Genomic DNA, 8,664 nt, shown 5'->3' on the forward strand with positions numbered 1-8,664 from the left:
GCAGCGAGCCCTTCAAGGTTCACCTGTTGCCTCTGGCACACCGAACTGTGGGCAAATAATCTTGTCTAGACTTAGGAACGCACGGTGTGGAAGCTAGACTGCGGGGTTTAGCATAGACAAAGGAGCGTGCATGTTAACATATGCATTAGGGGATGCTAAAAATGCATTAGCAGAGGTAGAGCAATCTGGCACAGACTCTGCCTCTTGGACTCAGTCTAGACAACGCCATGGAGACTCTTTGGAATCTATGCTGAGTACTCAGCATCCATTTCTCAGAATTAGAATAACTTTCTTTTAATTCGGCATGATAGCACCTTCCCAGCACAGCAACCTGTGAATAAATCCTTCAGGGGTCATATGAGGGCTAGCTTGACTTCTTTGCCAACATTTCCTCCTCTGAATAAGTGTAGAAATTACAGGAGAAAAGCAAATCCACCAAAGTGATGGCAAAAAGCCACCACGGAATGATTGGGAAGATTACTTTGAGGTGGAAAACACAGCACTGATAAGATCTTAGTAAACAGCAAGCTCTGTGTTTTCACTACTGGATCTCCAGTAAAGCAGCAATATTCAGAAAGGTGATTTTATCCTAAAATTGTGCAATAGTAAATGAAAGGGAAACTGTTTGAGCTTCAATTCTCTCTCCATACAATATCAAAATAAAGGGAAGGGAAGCCTCAGAGAGAAGTCAGGTTGCTTTGGCTGCCACAGCCTTTAGGGCTAAGATTTGCTAGTGCTTTTATAGCTGAATATGGGGCCTGGTAGAGAAAGAATCTTGACACATCATCTGCAAAATTGCACCCTCCCAACAAGATCAGCTCCGTGTATCTGCATGATACAAAAGCCTATTAACTTCTTTAGGTCCTGTGGATCCAGAAATGAGAGAATAAGGGATTTCTTTATTATTTCAATAGTGGAATTGCACGTGCATACAAATTTGAGGGATGAGAGAGAGAGAAATTTCAGGGTGAGGATGTGCATAAACAGATTTGCTGCGGGGTAAATGAGCACGTATGTTTTCTCAGATGCACAGAAAAAAATCTCTTAGCTTTTAACCAAAGAGCATCTCTCTAACCCAGATGAAGTGTTTTACTTTGCCTTTGTAACGTGTAACACAAAGTTAAGTTGTTGGTTTTTTTTCCATTTCAAATTTTATGTCTCTTAAGTGCAGGTCAAAGTTTTTACTGAAGTTATTAAAGTAAAATATCTTGGTATTTTAAAAGTAGCTGAAATTATTTGCAAACTACCTCACTTGTCCCTCAGAAAATCTAAGTGACAGCATAGCTGGTGAGGCATTAAATGCTGAGTACAACAATGGAGTCTCTTACTGAAACTATTCCCTGAAACTGTGACATGTTGTGGTGTGGACATGACTGTGGTAATGCCTGATAACAATTTTTAAGGTATCAAAGACTGACTGTGTCAATCTGTAGCCTAGGAGGCCTTTGCTGTACTGTTTCAGACAGCTGAACCTTCTGGTCAGCAGAAGATTAGAAACATAAAGAGAAAGACAAAGAATGGGTAAAGCTTCCTGTGTTTGAACCACATCTATTTGTGTCTTTACTGCCCAGTTTTTTCCTGGTAACCAGCCTTCCAATTAATTAAGCTAGTAGCTGACAAAGAAGCTGAGCAGCCCTGTCGGATCAGTGCAGTGCAGATGAAACAGAAACAGCTCTATAACAGACATCAGAATTGTCTTCATTCAGGTGCCAACAGCGAACATTTATTTCACTGATGGGGAAGAATCCAACTTCTGTGAGCAAGGGGAGGAGAAAACCCTCTCAAGGTTTTCCCTTAGGGATGGACAAGGGTGAGAGAGCAGACATCAGTTTGTTGTGTAGCATTCCCTGACTGAGCAGCCATGCACTGCAGCACTGACCCAGAAGATTGGTGCTGGAGGCAGCAGATCACCAAGTTGCTGCCCCTCCTAGAGCTCTGTGTTCACTCATTTGTGTTCTGCTGAGGCACAGTCAGCAGATTTCTTCACAGCACAGCTCTGAGCTGCTCCAGGACTGCAGGGAGACACACATCTTCGCAGTCTGAGGGAAAGAGACCTGTGAGAAGTCACTGGGAGACCGCAAAGACACGTATTCATTTTTCCTTGTGAAGGGGTGCATAGCCACCTCAGTCATACCATCAGTTTGGCACTCTGCCCCCAGCAGCAGACCAGCCTTCCCTGGGATCCCCTCTTGGCTCACTGGTGAGCTAACAAGCAGCACTCCACACATCCAGCTCCTCCACATCTCAGGCTCTTGTAAGCTCTCATTCCGTCTCAGTGCAGCAGAAGATCCACCTCAGAGCTTTCCCAACCCCAGCCCACCAGGTTAGCCTGTGGGAAGCACAAACAGAAGGTGGATGTGCCAAGATGAGACTACGATTTGGATATGTCAGCTCCTTTCTCTGTCTTCACCAAAACCTTCTTGGCAGCTAAAAATTACCAAAGCTTCGGTTCTTAGCCATACTTATCAAAAAAAGGTGATAATGGGGAAAACAGAAACTGAAGAAACCAAAAAAGCAGGAAGCTTTTCTACCTCACTGTCATATGAGGCCTATTGTATAAGATGCTTTGCTGCCTGAATGGAAAAAACAAAGTAATAGAATGTATTTTGAAATGAAAGATGAAGTTTCTATTGCCCTTGCCACTTTTAGGTCAAAATCATCAAAACTCCCTGAGGCAAAATGGAAGTAAAGCTGCATCCAGGATACTAGTAAATGAAAAATGAGGATCAAGAAGTAAAAATAGAGATGGACAGGACTTTGATACTCAGGAGAGAAAGGCTTTTTTGGTGGATTTAATTTAAAACTGTACAGGGGGTGTGCTTTGCTGGAGAGAAAAGATGGATGGCTGCTATTAGCATGAAATGAGCTTGTCTGACACATCCTGTCTGCAGCCCTGTGCTGTTACAGGGGAGGCAGAACCTCGACAGATTGTTGTGGCTAAAATACCAGAATAATGGTGAAATAAAGTGAATCTCAAAAAAATGATCCATTTTGAAAATGCTCGTGCAGCTCTACTACTAAGGATTGAACTCCAACACGAGTTGTCTGCAGAAACATTAGAAAAACCCGTTTTGCCTGACTAACAAAGGAAACAAAGCAGATGAAACTGCAGCTGATGCATCTGTGAGGGTCTGTGCCCTCTGCTGCCAGAATGACTCAGATCCTGGGCAAGAGGTTAGCCAGGTCATCCTAGTAAAGCAGCAGTTTGATTCTGGATGAAAGGAGAAAAGGTAAAGGCCCCATGAAATGCAATTCTGAATTGCATTTGCCAGTGAGGTACGTTCCTATCCCTGGTTTTGGAGGCACTTTTGTTAGGTTGCTGAGGCACGCACGGCTCTGGCAGTTAGGAAAATGCAAATTCCTTCAAAGCAGCGATGGACAATTTGTGGGAAGGTCTTCTTTGCAGGGAAAGAAGTGGGACAGAGAGAGTAAAGGAACAGTAACCTTGTTTTCTCCACACGATGAAGTAGCAGCTAAGTGCTACAAGCTTGCTCAGTCAGCATTTAGTGCCACTGGTAGGAAGGATCCTCGTTCTGTTGGTGAAGCATTAGCAGTGCTGCTGCAGGGGGTGTCTGATTCAGCGGTGCCTCACCTTGCAGAGAGGGAACAACAGACACTGGTGCTGGCAACAGGGCTATTTCAATCTGAATTTCAACTCTAGAATAAATTCCTGAGAAAGATGAAACCACAATCCAACAATGGAAAGCAGTTTAGAAGGAGATAAATCTATACTGCAGTGGAGTATAGATATGTGCAAAACAGATTGATATGCAGCATGTTATTTTGTCCAGTAAACTAGATGTCAGTGAAGGGCATCTGCTGTCCCTGATCCGTACTGCTTCTACACTGGCACTGCTGAGCAGGCAAATACAAGGCTAGCTTTGGGTGCATGCCTGACCAGATAAATAAGGCTTCCAGCACTTCCCATGACCTCTTCAGGTCTTGTGCTGCTGAGTAAGTGTGCCAGCTGCTGCCAGCGATAGAACGCTGTCAGGTACCGAAGGACTTGCTCTCTCAAGGCAGTTGCTTCTCCCACAATAAAAGGAGCTTCATTTTGTGGTCTTAGCACAGGCACCCATTTTTCTAGCAGTGTTAAATGTTAAGCACTTTAAGCAAATTCTGTAGTACAACAGAGCTGAGAGTATATTTAACTTGAACTGTGCCACATCTTTCCCCTATTCACAAGACAAGATGTACGATAGAGGCATACAGCACACATGGGTTTTGTTTGCTGGCTCGCTGTGTGAGACGAAGTGAGCTTGCAACAGTGTGATGAAATTCCGGCAGAGCAGAGGCAGCCTCAGATAAGCATGCTACAAAGAAACAGGAGGCACTTCCATCCAACTTCATTCTTTAGATGCGTTTGAAGATTTAAATAGGTGCTCTGGAGAAGCAGGGAGAGGCCCTCCCTCCTATGCCTAGATTGGCTATTCACTAGTCAGCAGGCAGCCCTCCAAAGCACATTGGTACATCTTGAGCTTTCAGCCTGCTTCCTGCCGTGCCGTCTGCTTCATTTATATTTTATTCTATTCCCTGTCCTACTCACTCTGATAGCAGCCTGCACGTAATGAGCACAAGAGCTTGGTGAAGGCCTAATTCTGACAGTGCAGGCCAACAAGTACCATCTGCTGGTGAGCAAGAAACATCCAAAGGGAAGAGTTGGCTACAGAAGTACCCTGACATTCAGTTTCAAAGACTCAGTCAACCCTTACTTCAAAAGCTCACAAATGCATATTCATTATAAGGCAGAATTTCAACTGTGATGGGAGAAAAGCTTGGGGGATTCGGGATATTCCAGTGTGATGCAAGTCATAAAGATCCAGTATGCTTGCTGTGGTAATAATCAGAGTTGGACTCCATGATCCTTCCAACAGGGTCACTTCCAACTCGGGGTATTCTGTAGTTGCAGGATTCTATGTTCAGTGCAAGAGGAAATATTACTTAGCCCAGCTCTTCCATGCAGCCAATCATTGCTGCTATCATGACAAATGAACACCAACTCTAGCCTGCTAAATCTTCTAAAGGTCTCCAGTTTTGCAGAGGTGGAAGGGAAAAATAGACAATTCCACAAACGCATTACAGAAGGATTCTAATTAGAGATCTTTCAAAGGTCATTTTCCAGAGAGCTCAATATTCCATACGCCACACTATTGAAAACACCTGGCACATATTTGGGGTAATAGAAAAGACATCTCTCCTATGAAGAAAGGGGGAGGGAGATGGGGGTGTTCAGCCTAGAGAAGAGAAGCCTCTGGGGTGACCTCATTGCAGCCTTCCAATACTTGAGGAAAGCTTATGAACAGGGGGGAGAGCAAATTTTTACACGGTTTGATAGGGGTAGGACAAGGGGAAACAGTTTTAAACTAATAGAGGGGCAATTTAGGTTAGATGTCAGGAAGAAATTCTTTACTCAGAGGGCAGCGAGGGCCTGGCACTGCTGCCAGAGCTGTGGTGCCCCATCCTTAGAGGCGCCCAAAGTCAACCTTGGGCCATGGTCAATCTGATCCAGTGGGTAAAACTTCTATGAGCACCACAGTGCTACTTCTCTGCCTCCTTAAAGAGCTCATATTTCACCAACAGATAGTCCATCAGTTATCTTTCTGTGTGCTGGGAATCACTGCAAGACATCCCAGACCCCTTCACTGCCCAGCAGTTTCACAGCAGCGGTGAAGTCTGACAGATAACAGTAATGCTGACCAACCACTGAGCCCAGGAGCACTTTCACCTTGGCCACAACTCCCCACACACAGCACTCAGTGTGCACCCAGGCTCATCTGAGGCTGATCAGTGCTGCTGTGACACCACTTATTTCAAATTGCTCACGGAGTTCAAAGCACTGATGGGTAAGGATCAGTCTGTGCACAGATTTTGCACAGTGTGAGCTCAGCACTGTAAGTACCAGCACCCCCACCCCAGCTGAGTGAACGTGTCACTGCGGCCTGCTGTCAGCCCAGCTCCCTTCAGGAGCAGTCAGCTCACAGGAAGGTACTTGGTTTCACCCTGTTTCTGAAACCAGTGCAATTGTGACCAATGGGGAGTTGTCAGATCTCCGAGACGTAACTGATAGCACTATGATAAGCATCAAAATTAAGCTGTATTCAGGGCAAATCAATTAAAAACGTGTCTGGGAAACAGTCCCACTTGTCACTGCCTCAGGCTCCCTTATCTGCCACAGAGGCACAGCAGTGGTACTCCTGCAGGACTCAGAGGAGTAGAGACCAACCTCAGTGATGCATGATTAGTGAGTATTGAGTGTTACAAAAGCCACAGGAGCGCTCTGGGCAATCTTTTGGTCTGCCCTGACTGCAGGGATTATTGCTAGAAACACAAGTGAGTGTGATGATAAAGTTAGTGATGGACCCTAATGGCTTTACACATCCCTCCTGCTAGTAAAACAACTCTGCACCCATATTTGCCACCTGTTAGTGGCAGTGATTTTCATTCTTTTTATTGAAATCTACACATTTGTTATGTATGCATACAACTTTTCAGCATTCACCTGAAATAAAAGTTAGGGAAAGCTGGGGTTTATTGCAACTAGCTAACTCACATCAAGACTAAAGATGGGAGGGAGAGATAAACGAGAGAGGAAGAGGTCTAGCAAACAGTGTCATGGCCTCCTCAGTGCCATGAAATGATCTTTTCATTCAGAAGACTGAACAATGTGTAGAACATCCAGTCTGTAGCAGAACCAGAAACAGATTCCGCTTCTGGTAGTTCTGCCTGCAGAAGAGCTGCCTTACGTAAGCTAGGAGAGACTTTGCAGCTGAAGTCTTTCTCACCAAAGCAGCATATCAGACCTATTTGCAACTCTAGGCAAGTGCAGTGCCCTGAATGCAAAGCATTGCTTCCTCTCCAGTCGATGAGAGAAAAACCAAGACTAACTCAGCAGCTTGTTTGAAAAATCCTGCATTCGTGTACATTTCCCAGACAGTAACATCTTCTTCCCTCCTGCTGTTAATTTATAGCACATGTAGGGCAGTGAAGTGTTGTGGAAAAACTGGCTTCAAGTCTTCTTTCAAGATACAGTAGAAAACAGTGAAATCTCCAGTTATGTATTGGTGCTTATCATTAGAGAAGAAGGGTCTCGCTGTGTGAGCTACCACTTAAGACATGCACAAAACTAGATTAGTTGTCACATCGCAGCTTTTCCATCTTACTTTCTTTGGCTTGTTAAGTGGCTCTGCCAGTTAATTCCAATGTAGCCAGCAACAAGCAGCACATGAAGGGAACAGTACATGCAAACTGCTTCCATGCGTGCAAGCAAACATCCAACAAAAAATCATTCTTTTAAGGGATTTATTTTAATTCTTTATTAAAATAGGAGATATGCATGCACTCCCCCCTCCACTAAAGGATTACCTTTAGCTTCACCACATCCCATATCTTCCACGTGAAATTGTCTCACCAGATCCAATCAGGTGTATTTCATGGCTCAATAGTAGAGAGGAAATGAATTTTCCTGATGAGAGGAAGGCAGAGTGAATAGCTTTATTTTCCTCCCCAGCACCATTTGCAACCAGTTTTGTGCTGCAAATGAAGGCAGTGTTTTCCTGGGTCAGAGGTGGCTAATTACTCATAGCACTTGCATTTCCATCACACTTCTGCCGCTCCTCATTCTAACTATTCTGTGCTTGATTTACTTTGCATTGCTCTTAGCTTTGCAGGTCTATCTGCTATTCAAACTTTCACTATTCTTTGTTGCTCTTCCTGGGCTCATGCCAGTAGCTCTGGCTTCCCAAGAGACTGGCAAGAGGACTTTGGCACCGATGTTGTTTTCTCCCACCTTGTGAGATCATATCTGTTTTTAAAAAAAAGAACACAAATGAAATGGGAAAGGAGGAATGTAACATTCAGTTCATTTGTAGCTATCAAAAAACCCCCAACAATCCCAAACCAGAAGATGGTTATTTCGCTATTATTTCACTAAGATGGGCCAGTGTCATCCCTGTTCTTTGTAACAGCAGTAGAACCCCAAAGGCTGGAGAAGTGTATCAGTCAAGGCTCAGCGGGGGGTTGAAGCTGTCTGTCTTTCAATCCTAGGCCAGGGATTTCCCTGCTAGTGCTCAATGATTCCCTCTGATGAGCCCATCTGGCTCCAGCAAACTGATACATCCGTGTGGTTCAGTAACAGCACAGCAAATCTCAGCTCAAGCAAGTCCAGCCTCAAGTGTGCAGTGAGTTCAGAGGGCTTTAAAGTATCTTTTTTAGACCTCCCAAATTTATCCAGTACTAAGAATCCCTTGCTGGAAATGGGTTCTGTGGCACCGCATGAAATTCCGGAAAGACAGTGGTTGGCCAGCTTTTACAACCAGACAGAGTTGCTGCGTCTTCAAGAATACCAACTGCAATTTTAAAGACAAGTATTTCACTCTTACTGAGTATCAGAAAAACAGCTATGATTTCCCATAATGACATAAGATCTGGCCGAATTCGATAACTACTTCTGAAGTTTGGTTTCAGAACAGATGTCAGAAAGATGAGAGGGAAACAGGGAATGAGGAAGAGGAGAAAACCCACAGCCACTGAATTATGCTATTTGTAATGGCATTCAATATTCACTGTCATTACAGGAATGTTATGCTTTATGATCCCAGCAGTTTTCTGGGAGAAACAGGTAAGATTCACAGTGCCTCACAATCCCCTTGCTCAGGGCTTGGCTTC

Source organism: Tetrao urogallus (genome assembly GCF_951394365.1).
Source record: "Tetrao urogallus genome assembly, chromosome: 20".
NCBI lineage: Eukaryota > Metazoa > Chordata > Aves > Galliformes > Phasianidae > Tetrao > Tetrao urogallus.